The 19,959-nt window shown below is 47.3% G+C and overlaps 7 pseudogenes; all 7 read left to right on the top strand.

The window, feature by feature from the left end:
- The first annotated feature begins 15,965 nt into the window (after positions 1 to 15,965).
- Positions 15,966 to 16,084, top strand: LOC143928755 (5S ribosomal RNA; annotated as a pseudogene).
- Positions 16,085 to 16,786: 702 nt separating this feature from the next.
- On the top strand, positions 16,787 to 16,905 carry LOC143929055 (5S ribosomal RNA; annotated as a pseudogene).
- A 287-nt stretch (positions 16,906 to 17,192) lies between these two features.
- LOC143928946 (5S ribosomal RNA) lies at positions 17,193 to 17,311 on the top strand (annotated as a pseudogene).
- A 160-nt stretch (positions 17,312 to 17,471) lies between these two features.
- Positions 17,472 to 17,590, top strand: LOC143928498 (5S ribosomal RNA; annotated as a pseudogene).
- Positions 17,591 to 17,689: 99 nt separating this feature from the next.
- On the top strand, positions 17,690 to 17,808 carry LOC143929129 (5S ribosomal RNA; annotated as a pseudogene).
- Positions 17,809 to 18,541: 733 nt separating this feature from the next.
- Positions 18,542 to 18,660, top strand: LOC143928423 (5S ribosomal RNA; annotated as a pseudogene).
- Positions 18,661 to 18,759: 99 nt separating this feature from the next.
- On the top strand, positions 18,760 to 18,878 carry LOC143928901 (5S ribosomal RNA; annotated as a pseudogene).
- Positions 18,879 to 19,959: the final 1,081 nt, after the last annotated feature.

The following is a 19,959-nucleotide window of genomic DNA, read 5'->3' as shown; positions in this document are numbered from 1 at the left end:
TTTTTGCAGTAGCTTCAAAATGACTGAGAAATTGAGAGCAATTGAACTGTTCACATCGGTAGCATTGCATTACTCTTAATATGTGAAGCGTGTAAAGAAGCAAAAGATGGTTTTGTATTATCCTAAAAGTAGCAGTATACGTAATAAAGGTGGATTTAGACATAGCAAACCCTATAATCTAATTTAGCAAAATTAGAAAGGATAATATTGAGACAGTATAAACAGGTCGAGTTTAAGTGGAAATACACAAAAGCTTACCTTTACATTGTTCAATAGAGCCTTGCAAAGTAATACCAAGTTAGAATATCGGACTAGCAATTAGATGAGATGATTGCTGTAATCATAAAATATCAGCAACTTGTCTTTAAGGATGAGAAAGTATAATAACCGGAAAAGTATGAAATTTTAAAGAGACAAATTGCATTAGAGATGTGAGATAGACATGAAATGTCAATCCCCATTGGTTACTTACATGAAACCATTAATACAGTTAACGCGGCTACATACAGCAAAGTGTGAGCTAAGCAGCTAAAGGGTATACATTATTTAAGAGTAAATTAACGTAGCTTGTAAATTCCAACGTGTAAATCGTGCCATTAATTTTGTTACGCACGAAGGCGGCTTACACTGACTTTTCTCCGTTTCCACTGGTTATCCGCATAATGTATCAGTAACCCTGAAAATTAATAGTGATAGACAGTTTACAATAGGATGTATGCTTGATGTGAATGTAAAATAGTTGCATTATGTGTTATTAATGTAATCAAACTTTATTGCTATCCTTTGATACTGCAACCACTTTCTCGCATTTTGCTGCTTTTAAAAAATGTGTTGCCAGTGTTATGTGTTACAAATGGTTATCAGTGTGACAGTTGAAGTAATATACAAAATAGAGTCAGAAAGAGAATCCTATTGCATAGAGGTAGAGAGATGGTTGCATTATTCTTAATGTGCCGGCTTTAAAAGGTTTTAAAAAGATGGTTTTGTGTGAATTTTGCTTTAACGTAAAATTAGCTGTAGACATTATATCTATGGTTACGTTTACAATGATTTAGAGATAGTAATCTCTATAATATAATAATAATAAGTATATTGAGGCAGTAAATATAAATACAGATAAAGTGAATACACAAAAGATTGTTGCAAAGTAATATCCTCATTAAGGCCGATTGTCGGAATAGCAACATAACACGAAATATGAGCACGGCTAAAATACAGAAAAACAGTACATTATTTAGGAGTACAGTAGAATATAGTATAAATTATTTAAGATTAAATTGACTTAGCCTGAAAATATCTAAGTTTAAATCGTTGAGTAAATCGTTGAGTAAATCGTAAATTTATCAGCTAAGTTAACTCTGAGATTATGATTAATTTGACAATTCCATTACGCGGTCCATTTCCACTGGTATAATCATAATGTAATATCAGTAATTGCTATCAGTAAATGTTAAAATTTTAGACAGTTTACATTAGGATGTGGAAATGATATGGATTTAAAAGCGGTACATTAATTTTCTGAAGCATATGGCAGAAAGACGGCTTACACTGCTTTTCTCACATTTTGCTGCGGTAAAAAGAAATGTTTTGTCACTGTGTTTTAACTGTGCAATGATCCTAGTGCAGAGAGATACTCAGTTAATGTCAGAGATACTCGGTTAATGTCAGAAAAGCAATAAAACTTTTTACATCGTTAGCGAGCGATAGTTACATTACTCATAATATGTGCAGCATGTCTGGTAGCAAATGGATGGTTTTGTGAACATTTTGCATTACCGTACAATTAGCGGTAGACCTCATCGAAGTGAATAGATTTAACTGGTTTTGAGATAGTACTCTCTATTTCTAATAATAAATAAAGCAAAATAAGTCAGGATGGTGTGTCGTCAGTGGTGATATCAAAGTGACAGTTGATGTGGAGAATTACAAATATGCAAAATAGAGCAAAAGAGTGCAAAGTTTATTTTGTTAAGTCATTGACTGATAAGTAATTTTTTAAGTTATTGGCCGTTATTGTTTTGGCAGTACATGGTTTATTTTGATGTATGATAGTTTTATTGCATGCTTGATGTGGGTGATTAAAATCGTGTAATCTATATTTAGCATAAGAATGAAAAGGCATAACATGGCAATGAGACAAACTCCATTAGAGATGCGAACTAGATGAAATGATGAAATGTGTCTGTATATCCAAGATTGTCTATTGTTATCACTTAGCCTACCCTCTAAATTCACTAACCTCTCTATACACACGAGCATGTTTTCTGTTTCTGTATACATTACTCTGTCTTCTTTACACCCTGGCCTGTCTTCTATATACACTCTGTTATACACTAGTTTCTCTGTATACACTAGCCGGTCTTCTGCATACAAAAGCCTGTCTTCGGTATACACTAGCCTATTTTCTGAATACACTAGCCCGTCTTCTGTATGCCCTAGCCTGTCTTCTGTATACATTAGTCTCTCTGTATAAACTAGCATCTCTCTATACCCCAAACTGTCCTCTGTAAACACCTGTCTCTCTTTATAGCCTGTCTAGCCTTTCATCTGTACACACTAGCTTCTCTGTATACACTAAACAGGCTTCTATATAAAATAGCTTCACTGTATGCACTAGCCTCTCTGTATAATCTAGCCTTTATTCTGTATTCACTAGCCTTTCTTCTGTATGCTGTAGTCTTCTATATATACTAGCTTCTCTGTACACCCTTGCATCTCTATAAACACTGTGTAAACTAGCCAGTCTTATGTATACACTCGCCGACTGTATACACCAGACTCTCTGAATACACTAAACCCTCTGTATACCACATCCTGTCTTCTGTATACACTAGACTGTAAAAAATAGCTAGAATACACCAGCCTGTCTTCTGTACCCACTAGACACTCTGTATACACTACCCAGTCTTCTGTATACACTGTCAGCTTTGATGTATACCCAAGCCTGTCTTCTGTATATGCACTGTCCTTTCTGTATACACTCGACTCTCTCTATACACTAATCTCTCTATATACACTAACATCTTTGTATATACTAGCCTCTCTTTAAACTAGCCTCTCTGTGTACCCCAGCCTCACTGTTTACCCTAGCATCTCTGTATACTCAAGCCTATCTGCATGCACGAGTCTGTATTCTGTATTCACTAGCCTTTCTTCTGTATGCTGTAGTCTTCTTTATATACCAGCTTCTCTGTACACCCTTGCATCTCTGTAAACACTGTGTAAACTAGCCAGTCTTATTTATACACTCGCCGACTGTATACACTAGACTCTCTGAATACCTAGCCTATGTTCTGAATACACTAGCCCGTCTTCTGTCTTCTGTATGCCCTCTCTGTATAAACTAGCATCTTTCTATACCCCAAACTGTCCTCTGTAAACACTTGTCTCTCTTTATAGCCTGTTTAGCCTTTCTTCTGTACACACTAGCTTCTCTGTATACACTAACCAGGCTTCTATATAAAATAGCTTCACTGTATGCACTAGCCTCTCTGTATAATCTAGCCTCTCTTTATACCCTAGATAGTGTTCTGCATACACTAGCCTCTCCGTAGAAGCCAGCCTTTATTCTGTATTCACTAGCCTTTCTTCTGTATGCTGTAGTCTTCTATATATACTAGCTTCTCTGTACACCCTTGCATCTCTATACACCAGACTCTCTGAATACACTAAACCCTCTGTATACCACAGCCTGTCTTCTGTATGCACTAGACTTTAAAAACTAGCTAGAATACACCAGCCTGTCTTCTGTATCCACTAGATTCTCTGTATACACTACCCAGGCTTCTGTATACACTGTCAGCTTGGATGTATACCCAAGCCTGTCTTCTGTATACACTAGTCTCTCTATATGCACTGTCCTATCTGTATACACTCGACTCTCTCTATACACTAACATCTTTGTATATACTAGCCTCTCTTTAAACTAGCCTTTCTGTGTACCCCAGCCTCACTGTTTACTCTAGCATCTCTGTATACTCAAGCCTATCTGCATACACGAGTCTGTATTCTGTATACACTAGCCTCTCTTTAAACTAGTCTCTGTATACCCCAGAATAACTGTATACTCTAGCCTCTCAGTATACACGAGCATTTCTGTACACATCACCCTATCTGTATTCACTAGCCTCTCTGTATACCCCAGCCTGCCTCTCTGTATACACTAGCTTTTCTTCTGAATATAATAGTCTCAGTCTCTCTCTTTAACCAAGCCTGTTTTCTCTATACATTAGCATGTGTCCTGTATACACTAGCCTGTCTTCTTTATTCTCTAGCCTACCTTCTGTATACCTTAGCCTCTCTGTATAAACTAGCCTTCCTTCTATATACACTGCCATTTATGAGGTAAACAAAGAGTCTAGTGTACATAAACGACAGGCTAGAGTATAAAGAGAGGATAGGGTATACAGAAGAAAGCCTAGTGTATACAGAACACAGGCTAGTACCCTGAGCCTGGGTGAGAGAGGATGAGGAGCATTAGGAGGGCTTGGTCTTTCACATCCGACCAAGCCATGATGTGGCTCAACACGTCCAGCTGCCGAAAATAAGGACAAGCGTGGGAGGCACACAACACCCACTGTAACAGTGCTAGGTTCCTGCATTACAGAAACAGAACACCAGCAATAAGGGGTATCTTCAGGTGTATGCACGGCGCTGTACTGCGCAGTTTTACAGCCCAGAGCGTCAGGGGGCTGTAAGTGGAGACACAGGAGCTGTGGGCAGTAAGCATCCCAAGGGATTGGATCCAGGCAAACCTAAGACAAACCTACTCAGCATCAGGTTGTGCAGTTTAAGCATATATATTTATTGTGAGACTTTAAGCACAACAGTGATTGCACTTTGTACTAGTACCTCTGCTTTGTAGCTTAGGACTATGTCTCCTTGTAAGAGGGTCTCAGGGGGAGATAACAAGGACACTGGTAAGTCACCGCCTAGGTCTAGGGGTTCTAAAAATGCCTGTAGGTTACCATCCCCCCCCTGCAAGACTGGAGTCAGCCTCACAGGATGAGTCAGTGCCCCTGTCAGGATTTGCAGCCTCTCCTGATATTTCAGCCCCGGTATACATCACTGAGGACTCCCTTAGGGCTACATTGGAAGGTTTTGAAGGGAGAATCATGAATTTTATTTCAGCTTCCCTGAAAGAAAGCAGGAAAAGGGGTAGATCCCCTCCCTCTGCTGAGATTCCTCTTTCAGATGACACTTCTGACAATGAGGAGAGATCCCTATCTTGGGACAGGTATCTTGAGCAGTCGGATGAATCAGAGGAAGAGGAGAGAGTCCCCTCCTCCCAGGCGCTCAGAAAACAGGTGCAGTATTATACTGAATTGGTGCGTACCACATTCAGAATGCCTGCTGCTGAGATCGCTACGTCCTCTGTTTCTTCCCTGGGAGTCAGGAAAATCCCACAACCTGCCTTTTCCTTTCCAATTAATCCCTTAATGGATAAATTGTTGTATGAGGATTGGGGACATCCCGATAAACTGTTTGCTCCTCCTAAAAGGTTTTCTATGCTTTATCCTCTGGAGGAAAGTTTCACCAAGAAATGGGGGGTCCCATCTGTCGATGCGGCTGTTTCTTGCGTGAATAGAAATCTGACCTGTCCTTTGGATAATGCTCAGGTATTTAAAGATCCAACTGATAAGAAGCTGGAAACATTATTAAAAGCCTCCTTTTGGGGGGGCGTGTCCTGACCATGGAGGAGTGAGGAAGTGCTTCACCTCAGCTCCGCTCCATCGCCGCACATATCAGCTGCCCTCAGCGGGGAAATCCGATCCACATCACCGGGCTCAATGTCCCAACGATCCCGGCAGTCTTCCTGACCGCCGCAGGGTAACAAGAAGCGGCAGGGACAGCTGGATCAGTTCTTCCCGGGCCCCCACAGACAGGGCCGCGATGGACCCAATATTAACCGGGAAACTTCAGAAAGCTGGGAAATCCTCACAGCCTGCTACAGCGACGCCTTCCCAGTCGACCGGACCGTCTCCCCTGGCTTCTCCGGTGCCCTCCCCAGGATCGGTAAGCGATTCGGCCCCCCCTGCATCCCCCGGGTCCCTGGATGGCCGCTCAGAGGTCTCAGACCTCATGGGAGATGACACAATACGCCGCCATATTATGTCTCTCCCCACCAGAGAGGACCTAGAAAAGTTCACTAGCAGAGTGGAGAAGGCTTTCACCGCTGATATTGCCCAGCTTAAAGCTGATACTACACATCTGGGTCACAGAGTGGAGGCCCTGGAGGAAAAACTAGAGGAGACTCTCCCCGCTATTGCTCTGCTGCAATCTAGGTGCCAAACACAAGACCATCAGCTTGAGGTACTGCTGGGGCAATTGGATGATGTTGAAAACCGCAGCAGGAGGGCCAATATCAGGATCAGGGGGCTCCCGGAGGCTACTGGACCCAGGGATATTGTCCCCACTCTGACTGATATCTTTAGGGACATATTGGGAGTCCCAGCCACTGCTCCTATTGAAATAGACCGAGCCCACAGAGCACTGCGCCCCCCGTCTCAAGACGCTGACAATCCCAGGGATATAATCTGTAAACTTCACAAATATACTATCAAGGACCGGATTATGAAAAAAGTGCGGGGTAAGCCCTTTTATGATTTTGATGGTGCTCGACTGACTTTCTATCAGGATCTCTCGCGGCGCACCCTCATGCGGCGGAGAGCCCTTCGCCCGCTGCTTTCTGTGCTCCAGGCTGCAGGACTGTCCTACCGCTGGGGCTTCCCCTTCTCTCTGCATGTGCTTAAGGATGGCAGGCAGGTGACCCTGCGCACAAAAGACGATCTTCCACATTTTCTATCCTCTCTGGGGCTGAATCCCGTGGACTTTCTGGATTGTAGAGGACCCCCGAGCGACTTGCTTGTCCCCCCCCTTCCTCACAGATGGTCTACAGTCACACGCAAGCATCGACGGAGGGACAGACATAGTTCAACCCGCAACTCTTCAGTGGTTCCTTCTACCACCCGAGACTGATACCGAGCCTGGGCTGTGTGATAGACGGCTGATTGCGGACTTTTTCTACTATGATTGCTGGTGTCTGGGCCTCCCCCCACGGGAATTGTAAATGGGATGTTTTGACCCTGTACCCCCCCCCCGGGTGTTCCAGGGACCTGGATGTGCCCTATGTGGCCGAAGACTGTGGCTGCCGTGGCCGCAAGAATTTTTGGTGACTTCTCTCCAGCCCTTGTTACTGTTTGACTATCAGATTAGGCCTACAGGGCGGAGAATGTTTACATTCCCAATGTTGGAAGGTGGTCTGCCACGGCGCCCCCTTTTTCTTCCCTTTGCGGGGCACCAGGGGTGGGGGGAGTTTTTTTTTTAATGTGTTTTGGTTTCTGTTTTTATTTCCCCCTTTTCTTTTGCCATCGTAGCTACCTCCGTGACCCCCCCCCCTCCGCGGTCTGCAGTTTGCTGTGCGGCTACCGTGGTGGGGGGGCCTCTGCCAGGGATCGGCCAGACTCCACGTCCCCGAATGCAATCAGCCCACACTGGGCTTCACCCCTTTTTTCCTCCTCTTTTATTTTTTACTTTTGTTGCTTTTTTGGATCGGTTTTTCTCCCGAATTGAGGCTATTCTGCTCTCAGATGTGGTGGGCGGGGCGGCGACCTTCCTTTTCCCCCTTGTTTTGGTTTACGTTCCCCACATAGGCCATCCATCCATGGGTTTAGTTCCCTGTTGGGACTTTAGGAGGGAGCTAGGAGCCCCCTCGGATAGTGGGGTGGGTCCCATCTCCCCCCAAACTGCTGCATTGTCTAATTTTGATGTAGCTGTTTTGTTTTTATGTTGTTGGTATTTTTGTACTATTTTTTTGTGTTTTTTATCTCCCTATCTCTGCCCTTTTCTTCTCCCTCTTTTTTCACTCCCCCCTTTTCCTAGGAGCCTGCTGTTGCTGCGGTCCTTACACCAGGCGGGTTGGGACGCTTGCCCAGTCCTCCACCCTCCAACTGTCCCATGTCTACACTCCAGGTAATTTCCTACAATTTACGGGGTCTCTGCTCTCCGGGGAAGAGGAACAAATTGTGGTGGGAACTTAAAAAGTTGAAGGCCCAAGTGGTCTTCCTGCAGGAAACACATTTCACCAGCCATTCCCTACCCAGGTTGCCCACCCATATGTTTAATCAGTGGTTTCACAGTACATCTCCTAAGGCCAAGTCCAGAGGGACTGCCATAGCGTTCCATAAGACGTGCCCTTTTCAGCCAGTGGATAACAAAATTGACCCTCAGGGCCGATTTGTTTTCCTAAAGGGCACCTTCCTGGACGCTACCCTTGACCTATTGACAGACTTTAAAGCCGGGTATTTAATTTTAGGCGGGGACTTTAATGTCTGCCCGGACCATCTGCTCGACACTTCGAGCACCCGACCCTCACACTCCCATGCCTTTTTCAAACACTTTCGCAAATCACTGCAGGCACACCTTTTACTTGATATCTGGAGGATTTTGCATCCCTCGGGACGAGACTTTAGCTATTACTCGTCCGTCCATGACGTATACACGTGCATAGACCATGTCTATGTTGACCGTCCCACGCTTGAGCTTCTGTAGACGGCATCCATTGGCAGCATCACCCTTTCGGACCATGCACCGGTTGGCGTGACCATTCAATTACCATCTGGTCCCCACAGGGCCTGGACGTGGAGACTGAACGAAAATCTCTTGGATGACTCTGCTGCGGTTGCCAAGGTGTCGGAGACCATCTCCCACTATTTTAGGGAAAACGCCTCGGATGAGATAAGTGCGGGTGTGCTTTGGGAGGGGCACAAAGCCGTGATTAGAGGGGAACTGATATCATTGGGTTCCCAAATCAAGAAAGCACATCAAGAGGATTTCAACAGGGTTCTGGCCGCCTTACAGGCGGCAGAACTCTCCCATAAGCAGGGGGGGAGCCCAGAGGCTAAGCAGAAGCTTTTTGAATTGCGTGACCTGTTTTTACATTTATTAGATCGCCACACGTGTAGGCAGGCCAGGCATCTTTCACACAGGTACTATGAACATGGAAACAAATGCGGCCGTATGCTGGCCAGGGCCCTTCGCAAGAAACATGCTCAAGCTTATGTACAGAAGCTCCGTTCCCCCTCGGGTGCCGTTTTGGGTCCAATCCAACAAGATTGCCTCGGGGTTCCAGGAATTTTACGCCCAACTTTATAACCTTTCCCCAGCCTCGCCCGCACACGCTCAGCCTCCCAAGTCTGCTGCCATTCAAGAATTTTTAGCGTCGGCGAGAGTCCCTACACTTACGGCGGAACAATGCGTCGACTTGGAGCGGCCGATTTCGCCGGAGGAAATTGCGCTAACGGTGAAATCCATGCCCAAGGGCAAGAGCCTGGGATCGGATGGTTTTTCGGGTTCCTACTATAAGATCTTCCTGCCCCTCTTAACGCCACATATGTGCACCTACTTTAATTCCATCGCGGAGGGGAAGCCTATCCCAACCGAAGCACTGTTGGCACACATTACGGTGCTGCCAAAAGAGGGCAAAGATCCTACCGTCCCCCAGAGCTATCGACCGATTTCCCTTCTTAACGTTGATATTAAGATTCTAGCAAAAGTCCTGGCAAACAGACTTTGGAGTCTTATGCCCCAAATTATTCACTCAGACCAAGGAGGGTTTATTCGTGGCAGGGAGGCGAGAGATAACTCCATCAGGGCAATCCAACTCATTCATTGGGCACGTAACAGTCCTGATCCTAAACCTTGTATCGTCCTTTCGATGGACGCCGAAAAGGCGTTTGACCGCGTCGACTGGGGGTACTTATGGGCGGTACTGGAGGCTCAGGGGTTGGGGACGCATATGATGTCCTCGATTATGGCCTTGTACTCCACTCCGTGTGCACAGGTGAAGGTGAATGGGGTGCTTTCCTCCCGGTTCCCGATTCGAAACGGCACGAGACAGGGGTGTCCACTGTCTCCTCTCCTTTTTGCCTTGGTACTGGAACCACTGCTCTGCAGGGTGAGGGTGAACGCAGACATTAGAGGCCTGAAGGTTGGGATGACGGAGCACAAACTGTCGGCGTATGCGGACGATGTGCTCCTTTATCTCTCTGAACCCCTGATCTCGTTGCCGGTTCTGTTGAAGGAGCTGAGGACTTTTGGTGAGTTATCCAATTTCAAGATAAACCTTTCCAAATCGGAGATTTTGCCTATTCACCTCGCCCCGCCTCAAGCGGACCACCTGCAATTAGCATTCCCCTTTACCTGGGCCACGTCTTCTATTAAATACCTGGGCATCCAGTTGACCAACTGCTTTGATGCCTTATATGCCGCTAATTTCCCCCCCTTATTACATGCGATCAAGGCGGATTTGTTGCAGTGGACCAAAACCGCTTTTACGTGGTTCGGCCGCATTAATATTATTAAAATGAATATCCTGCCCCGAGTATTATTCTTTTTACAAATGATACCCATCTCCCTCCCTAAACTGTTTTTTACCCAATTGAATAGCATTCTGTCGACATTTGTGTGGAACACAAAGAAACCTCGAATAGCCATGGCCTTGCTGAAACGCTCGAAGCTGACGGGGGGTCTGGGGGTTCCGGATATCCAGAGGTACCACAGGGCTATTGTTCTACAGAGGATACTTAATTGGAAATTTCATACTAAGTCAAAAGTGTGGGTCTCTCTGTAAAAATGGCAAGCTGGGAGAGATTTGGCTTATGCGCCCTGGTTGTCCCCGGAATATAGGGGGTTATCGGTGGATGTCTCCCCGCTCACTGTACAGTCTCTTTTGATTTGGGACAAACTGAACAAGACGCTGGGCCTATCCCCCCCTGTTTCTCCGCTTGCCCTGCTGGGAGGGTTCTTATGGTTCCCGCCAGGGGAGCGGAGGGCCTTTTTTGTCCCCTGGGCAGCTGACGGGAATGCCAGTTGTGGACAGTTTCTCAGCGGTGGCCAAATGGTCAGCTATGAATCCCTGCAGACCGGGCATGCGCAGACAGCTATGAATTTTTGGCGATACAGGCAATTGCACCACTTTTTTGAAGCCCATGGCCACTTAATCAGGGACGAAGCGCACCTTACACCATTTGAGCGTTTTTTTGTAGCAGATGAACCCACTCCCCACCTGATCTCCGAATTATATCACTTGCTGGGCTGTGTTACCGAGGTCGCTAGACCGACATACATACGGGTCTGGGAGAGGGAGCTACAACCGCGGCCCAACTGTCCCACCTCTACAAACTCACGTACGCTAGCTCCATGGAGTCCAAAACCCAAGAAACTAATTTTAAAGTACTGTCTCGCTGGTACAGAGTGCCGGCAGACTTAGCACGTATCTACCCTTCGGTATCGGACCGGTGCTGGAGGGAATGTGGCCAATTGGGCACCCTCCTTCATATTTGGTGGGATTGCCCACGAATCAAGCCATTCTGGGAGGACATCCGATCCCGCATAGAGGCAGTTTTGCATCTTGATGTGCCACTTTCTCCGGCCAACTATCTTTTGCACATTCCTCCGATCCCGATTGGTAGATACAAAAAAAGCCCTCTGCCGCATCTGTTGAACGCGGCCAGACGTCTTATACCGATTTACTGGAAACAAACTAGGACTCCCACAGTGGAGGACTGGGTCAAAAAAGTGAATGACATCAGAGAAGCGGAATATTGGGTGGCAACCTGTAGGGGTACACGGGCTAAGTGTGACAGCATATGGCAATCATGGACAGTCTACATGTCCGAAACTATATACGCTACCTCCAGTCTGGACTTGGCTCTACTGGAGCTAGCGGAACCCTCTTTGAGATCCCGCACACACAATGATGTTCCCACCTAGTGGCTGTTTTTCACCTTCTTGCCCCATGGACGGAGAGACGACTTTGCTGCTGAGACTCGCCTGGTGCTGGACCGCTGCACTTCGCAGGGATGTCAAGTAGGCTCCACCCTCCTCCCTTACCCTATCCCCCAATCCCCTCTCTACCCCTTCTTGCCTCTCTCTCACCCTTCCTACTGTTCTTTTTTACCTTCTTTCTCTGTATTCCACACTATAAGATGTTGCCTTTTATTGACCTACGTGGTATTGAGCTGTGGTGGTGCGTTAGGCTTCCTGTGGGCTGGCTGGCCCTGCGGCCACTTTGTTTGGCTGACGAGGGGAATCCCTCTGTCCGGAGGGGTCCATGCTGGGACGTCCCTCCTGGGCGGGGGGGTTGCTGTGGGCCTGTCCTACCCCCGGGGGACGCTCGGGAGAGGTTGCTGGAGGTGATTGTGCCCCCCTCTCCTGGGCGGCCCCTGGGGGTGGTCCCATGCCTCCCCGGCTTTTTGTATGACGGGAGGTGGGGGACTGGGCTCCGGCCCGTCCTCTCCTTTCTGCTCAGAGGCACCTTGGAGCGGGGCCCTAGCCCACGGAGGCCGGACTTGATGTGTATGAGCTAGAAGACACTCCAGACGTTCATCTCCACCCGTTTGCCTAATAAGTTCTATATAATAAGAACAGATGTGACATCCTCTGAGAGGAGAGCCACAATTGACCACAGGCAGTATTCCTGTGGCAGAAGAAATCCTGAGGGAGAAAGCCTGCCAAGCAGAGCCCGAAAGCTTCCTTGTGAAGGAGCGCCCCCGCTCGGCCAAGTGGGGGGAAGGCTCTTGCAGTTTGCAGAAGCCTGGCGGGAAGAGATCCGGGATGAGTGGGTGGTCTCTTCGGTATCTCTGGGCTACAAGCTGGAGTTTCAGGAGATTCCACCTTCTCGCTTTCTAAGGTCAAGGATCCCCAGGGACCCAGTAAAGCAAAAACCGCTATTTCTGGCCTTAGATCACTTACTATCCCAGGGGGTGATAGTAGAAGTGGACCCAAAAGAACAGGGTTCAGGGTTTTACTCGAATCTCTTCACTGTTCCAAAGCCAAATGGAAGTGTCAGACCTATCCTAGATCTGAAGGATCTGAACCGGTTTTTACGCATCCGGTCCTTCTGAATACAGTCAATTCGCACTGTGGTCTCCTCCCTGCAAGGGGGAGAGTTTATGGCATCAATAGACATCAAGGATGCATATCTCCATGTGCCAATTTTTCCCGCACACCAAAAGAATCTAAGGTTTGCGGTAGAGCGGCGCCATTTTCAATTTGTGGCCTTGCCGTTCGGGCTAGCTACGGCCCCTCGAGTCTTCACAAAGATTCTGGACCCTCTCTTGGCAAACCTAAGAGCTCAGGGTATAGCCGTCATGGCTTATCTAGACGATTTGCTTCTCATAGAGAAAACAGTAGCGCTCCTGAACCACAGTGTTACCAGAACGCTAGAACAGCTGGAACGCCTAGGTTGGATTATAAACCTAGAAAAGTCGTCCCTACAGCCTGCTACCAGGTTGGAATACCTGGGTATGGTTATCGACACTGCTCAGGGCAAGGTGTTTCTACCAAGGCCAAAAGCCTTGGCCATTGGTGATCTGGTGCGTCTAATTCTGGGCAGAAGATCTTCCCCCATTCGGTTGTGCATGAGACTCTTTGGGAAAATGGTCGCCTCCTTCGAGGCCGTTCCATTCGCCCAGTTCCACTCAAGGCCTCTGCAAAGATTCATCCTTGCGGCTTGGAACAGGAAGCCCCAGTCCTTGGATCTTCCTATGCGTCTATCCCCAGGGACACGCAAGAGTCTCGTCTAACGAGTCTAAGAGTCTCGTTACAAACCGAGAATTTGCTGAAAGGCAAAACTTTTCTTCCTCTTCCATGGAAGATTATTATGACAAATGGCAGCCTGACAGGCTGGGGAGCAGTGTTGGAGGAGACGTGCTCGCAGTGGAAATGGTCTGCGATCGAGAAGCTATTGCCCATAAATGTCTTGGAGATCCGGGCAGTTTATATGGCTCTCATAAACTGGTCTTTCAGACCTGTTCGGGTTCAGGCCGACAATGCCACAGCAGTGGCCTATATCAATCACCAGGGCGGTACCAGAAGTCTGGTTGCGCAAAAAGAGGTGAATCGTATACTTGTCTGGGCAGAAAGGCATGTTCCATGCCTTTCTGCAGTCTTCATTCCAGGAGTGGAAAATTGGCAGACAGATTTTCTGCGCCGCCAGCAGTTGTGCCTAGGAGGATGGGCTCTGCACCCCGACGTGTTTTGGAACATATGTCGCAGGTGGGGTACTCCAGACGTAGATCTGTTTGCGTCCAGGTTCAACAGAAAACTGGACAAATTCGTGTCAAGGACAAGAGATACACTCGCTCAGGGGTCGGATGCTCTGACAGTTCCCTGGGATCAGTACAATTTGATTTATGTCTTCCCCCCGTGCCCGCTTCTGTCGCGGTTCCTGGGAAGAGTCTAGAGGGAAACAAAGTCGCTTCTTTTGGTAGCCCCGGCTTGGCCCAGGCGACCGTGGTACGCAGAGATCATGAAGTTGGCAGTAGGCAGGCCGTGGATCCTCCCTCTCCGGCCAGATCTGCTCTCACAGGGTCCAATTTACCATGCTGCTTTACACAGTCTGAATTTGACGGTTTGGCTGCTGAGACCCACATTCTGAGAGACCGTGGGCTTTCGGGGCCAGTCCTTTCTACTCTGGTCAATGCCAGAAAGCCGGCCTCCAGGCTTATTTACTACAAAATCTGGAGGGCATATGTTTCCTGTTGTGAACTCAGGGAATGTCATCCTAGAAAGTATGTCATTAGCAGGATCTTGGCCTTCCTCCAGTCAGGCCTAGAAATGAATTTGGCCATAAGCACTATCAAGGTGCATATTTCGGCCTTGTCAGTGTTTTTTCAGAAACCACTTGCATCACATTCCCTGGTGCGGGCTTTCATCCAGGGGGCTATGCGGATAAGGCCGCCAGTCAAACCTCCGGTATGCCCATGGGATCTGAATTTGGTTCTCTCAGCTTTGCAGGGGCAACCTTTTGAACCTTTGCATCAGGCTTCGTTAGTTCTTTTGACTAAAAAATTGGTTTTCTTGGTAGCCATATCCACGGCTAGAAGAGTGTCAGAACTAGCAGCTCTCTCCAGTAAAGAACCGTATCTAATTATTCATAAGGACCTGGTGGTAATGCGGCCCAACAGGTCCTTTCTGCCTAAGGTGGTTTCAGGATTCCATTTGAATCAAGATGTAAGCCTACCATCCTTTTTTCTGGACCCACAGTCTGCAGAAGAAGAATCTTTGCACACTTTGGATGTGGTTAGGGCAATCAGTATCCATCTTCAGGCAACTGCACAGATAAGGAAAACTGATTGCTTATTTATTTTGCCGGAAGGCCCTAGGAAGGGTCAGGTGGCATCAAAATCCACTCTCTCATGGTGGATTAGACAGATTATTTCTCAGGCCTATAGTGTTAAAGGGAAGATCCCTCCTTTTCAAGTGAAAGCGCACTCAACTAGGGCTGTAAGTGCTTCTTGGGCAGTGCATCACCAGGCCTCCCTGGCTCAGATCTGTAAGGCTGCAACTTGGTCATCAGTCCACATATTCACCAGATTCTATCAGGTGGATGTCAGAGGGCAAGAGGATATCGCCTTTGGGCGCAGTGTACTGCAGGCTGCAGTTTAGGTCCTCCGGTCCTTGGCGGTCTATATATTATGATCTGTGTCTCCCTCCCCTCAATCTGAGCATTGCTTTGGGACATCCCACTATGTAATGAAGCTCCTGTGTCCCCTGATGTATGATCAAGAAAATAGGATTTTTATACACAGCTTACCTGTAAAATCCTTTTCTTGAGAGTACATCACGGGACACAGGGCTCCCACCCCTCTTGGGTTTTACGTGGTTTCCTATTGCTTTGCTACAAAACTGAGGTGCCTCCCATATGGGAGGGGTTATATAGGGGAGGAATTCTCCTTAATTGGGGGTTAACCAGTGTCCAATCACCAGAGGTGCCTATATAACCCACTATGTAATGAAGCTCCTGTGTCCCGTGATGTACTCTCAAGAAAAGGATTTTACAGGTAAGCTGTATATAAAAATTCTATTTTTTATGTTGTTGGCGTTGACCTGTTTTTTTTCACTTGTTTCCCAAGATGACCATCTTGGCGTTTGTCAAGAGGGTGAGAGTGCCCAAAGAAAGTGCCTACGGCCAAATCACCCTGAAAGTGCCCGATCTTGTCTGATCTCAGAGGTTAAGCATTGTCGGGCCTGATTAGTAACTGGATGGGAGACCGACTGGGAATACCAGGTGCCGTAGGCTTCTTTTTATGCTGTTGGCGTTGACATTTATTTTTTTTTCCGCTTGTTTCCCAAGGTGACCATCTTGGCATTTGTCAAGAGGGCTGAGAGAGCCCGAAGAAATCTCCTACGGCCACATCACCCTGAAAGCGCCCGATCTCATCTGATCTCGGAGGCTAAGCAGGGTCCGGTCTGGATAGTACCTAATTACAGGTGCCGTAGGAATCTTTTTATATTGTTGGCTTTGACCTGTTTTTTTTTCGCTTGTTTCCCAAGGTGACCATTTTAGCATCTGTCAAGAGTTTTGAGTATGTCCCGAAGCGTTCGACTAAGGCCACATCACCCTGAAAGCGCCCGATCTCAGAGGCTAAGCAGGGTCAGGGTCAGGGTCAGATGGGAGACCGCCAGGGTCTATGTTGTTGGCGTTGACCTGTTTTTTTTTCACTTTTTTCCCAAGATGACCATCTTGGCATTTGTCAAGAGGGTTGAGAGTGTCTGAATAGAACACCTATGGCCACATCACCCTGAAAGCGCACAATCTCATCTGATCTCAGAGGCCTAGCAGTGTACGGCCTGGTTAATACCTGTATGGGAGACCATCTGTGAATACCAGGTGCCGTAGGCTTCTTTTTATGTTGTTGGTGTTGACCTGTTTATTTTCGCTTGTTTCCCAAGGTGACCATCTTGGCTTTTAAAAAGAGGGTCGAGAGTGCCTAAAGAGATCACCTACGGCCCCATCACCCTGAAAACACCCGATCTTGTCTGATCTCGGAGGCTAAGCCGTGTTGGGCCTGGTTAATACCAGGATAGGAGAACGTCTGGGAATAACAGGTGCCGTAGGCTTCTTTTTATGTTATTGACCTTGACCTGTTTTTTTTTTTTCACTTGTTTCCCAAGGTGACCATCTTGGCATTTGTCAAGAGGGTTGAGAGTGCCCGAAGAGATCACCTACGGCCCCATCACCCTGAAAGCGTCCAATCTCGTCTGATCTCGGAGGCTAAACAGTGTCAGGCCTGGTTAGCCATAGGCTTCTTTTTATGTTGTTGGCTTTGACCTGTTTTTTTTCGCTTGTTTCTGAAGGCGACCATCTTGGCGTTTGTCAAGAGGGTTGGGCGTGTCTTGAAGAGAATGCTTACGGCCACATCACCCTGAAAGCACCCGATCTCGTCTGATTTCAGAGGCTAAGCAGTGTCAGGCCTGGTTAGTACCTGGATGGGAGACTGCCTGGGAAGACCAGGTGCCATAGAAGGATCTGGCCTGGTTAGTGTCTTGATTGGGAGATCGCCTGGGAATACCGGATGCCGTAGACTTCTTTTTATGTTGTTGGCTTTGACCTGTTTTTTTTAGCTTTTTTCCCAAGGTGAGCATCTTGGCCTTTGTCAAGAGGCTTCAGAGTGCCCAAAGAGAGTGCCTACGGCCAAATCACCCTGAGAGAGCCCAATCTCATCTGATCTTGGAGGCTAAGCAGCGATGGGCCTGGTTAGTACCTGGACGGGAGACAGCCTGGGAATACCAGGTGCCGTAGGCTTCTCATTATGTTGTCGGCGTTGACCTGTGTTTTTTCCCTTTTTTCCCAAGGTGACCATCTTGCCATTTGTCAAGAGGGTTGAGAGTGCACAAAGAAATTGCCTACGGCCACAACGCCCTTAAAGCACCCAATCTCATCTGGTCTCAGAGGCTAAGCAGGGTTGGGCCTGGTTTGTACCTGGATGGGAGACCGCCTGGGTTTTCCAGATGCCGCAGGCTTCTTTTTATGTTGTTGGTGTTGACCTGTTTTTTTTCGCTTGTTTCCCAAAGTGATCATCTTGGCATTTGTCAAGAGGGTAGAGAGTGCTTAAAGAGATCGCTTACAGCAGCATCACCCTGAAAGCACCCTATCTCTTCTGATCTCGGAGGCTAAGAAGGGTTGGGCCTAGTTAGTACTTGAATGGGAGACGGCCTTGGAATACCAGGTGCCGTATTCTTCTTTTCATGTTGTTGGCGTTGACCTGTTTTTTTTCGCTTGTTTCCCAGGGTGACTATCTTGGCATTTTTCAAGAGGGATGAGAGTGCCCAAAGAGATTGCCTATGGGCACATCACCCTGAAAGCACCCAATCTCCTCTGATCTCAGAGGCTAGAAAGGGTCGTGCCTTGTTAATACCTGGATGGGAGACCGCCTGGGAATACTAGGTGCTGTAGGCTTCTTTTTATGTTGTTGGCGTTGACTTGATTTTTTGTTTGCTTCCCAAGGTGACCATCTTGGCGTTTGTCAAGAGGGTTGAGCGTGCCTGAAAAAAATCTACTATGGCTGCATCACCCTGAAGGAGCCCAATCTCATTTGATCTCAGAGGCTAAGCAGGGTTGGGACCTGGTTAGTACCTGGATGGGAGACCGCCTGGGATTTCTCAATGCCATAGGCTTTTTTTTTAAGTTGTTGCTTGATTCCCAAGGTGACCATCTTGGCGTTTGTCAAGAGGGTTGAAAGTGCCTGAAGGGATTGCCTACGGGCACATCACCCTGAAAGCACCCGATCTCATTTGATGTTGGAGGCTAAGAAGAGTCAGGCCTTGTTAGTACGCGGATGGGAGACCGCCTGGGAATACCAGGTGTCGTAGGCTTCTTTTTATGTTGTTGGCGTTGACCTGTTTTTTTTAGCTTGTTTCCCAAGGTCACCATCTTGGTGTTTGTCAAGAGGGTTGAGAGTGCCTGAAGAGATTGCCTATGGCCACATCACTCTGAAAGCACCCAATCTTGTCTGATCTTGGAGGCTAAGAATAGTCAGGCCTGGTTAGTACCTGGATGGGAGACCACCTGGGAATACCAGTTATTGTAGGCTTCTTTTTATGTTGTTGGCGTTGATTGCTCAGCTGCCCAATTCTTTAGCCATAGGGCCCTTCGCATGTGTACCAACAGGAGAGACAAACGAGATGCTTGTAGGACAGAATCCGAAATCGCATCAATCAGGAAACACAGAATTTGAGGTATTTCTGCATAATTCTCCACTTCCTCACTGGGAAGGAGGCCAAGCATCTGCTTAACCTGTTCCTTGAGGAACTGACACAACCCCACAGCTGCGACTGTAAGTTGCACTACAGTGCCAGTCATGGAAAAGGAGGCTTTTAATAATGTTTCCAGCTTCTTATCAGTTAGATCTTTAAATACCTGAGCATTATCCAAAGGACAGGTCAGGTTTCTATTCACGCAAGAAACAGCCGCATCGACAGATGGGACCCCCCATTTCTTGGTGAAACTTTCCTCCAGAGGATAAAGCATAGAAAAACTTTTAGGAGGAGCAAACAGTGTATCGGGATGTCCCCAATCCTCATACAACAATTTATCCATTAAGGGATTAATTGGAAAGGAAAAGGCAGGTTGTGGGATTTTCCTGACTCCCAGGGAAGAAACAGAGGATGTAGCGATCTCAGCAGCAGGCATTCTGAATGTGGTACGCACCAATTCAGTATAATACTGCACCTGTTTTCTGAGCGCCTGGGAGGAGGGACTCTCTCCTCTTCCTCTGATTCATCCGACTGCTTAAGATAGGGATCTCTCCTCATTGTCAGAAGTGTCATCTGAAAGAGGAATCTCAGCAGAGGGAGGGGATCTACCCCTTTTCCTGCTATCTTTCAGGGAAGCTGAAATAAAATTCATGATTCTCCCTTCAAAACCCTCCAATGTAGCCCTAAGGGAGTCCTCAGTGATGTATACCGGGGCTGAAATATTAGGAGAGGCTGCAAATCCTGACAGGGGCACTGACTTATCAGTCATGCAGGGGGGGGGATGGTAACCTACAGGCATTTTTAGAACCCCTAGACCCCTAGACCTAGGCGGTGCCTTACCATTGTCCTTGTTATCTCCCCCTGAGACCCTCTTACGAGGAGACATAGTCCTAAGCTACAAAGCAGAGGTACTAGTAA

This window comes from Lithobates pipiens, unplaced genomic scaffold (assembly GCF_037356315.1).
Source record: "Lithobates pipiens isolate NorthernLeopardFrog02 unplaced genomic scaffold, aLitPip1_a1.2 Scaffold_23, whole genome shotgun sequence".
NCBI classification, from domain to species: domain Eukaryota; kingdom Metazoa; phylum Chordata; class Amphibia; order Anura; family Ranidae; genus Lithobates; species Lithobates pipiens.
Note: the sequence above shows the minus strand (reverse complement) of the source record. Positions and strands in the feature narration are given on the sequence as shown.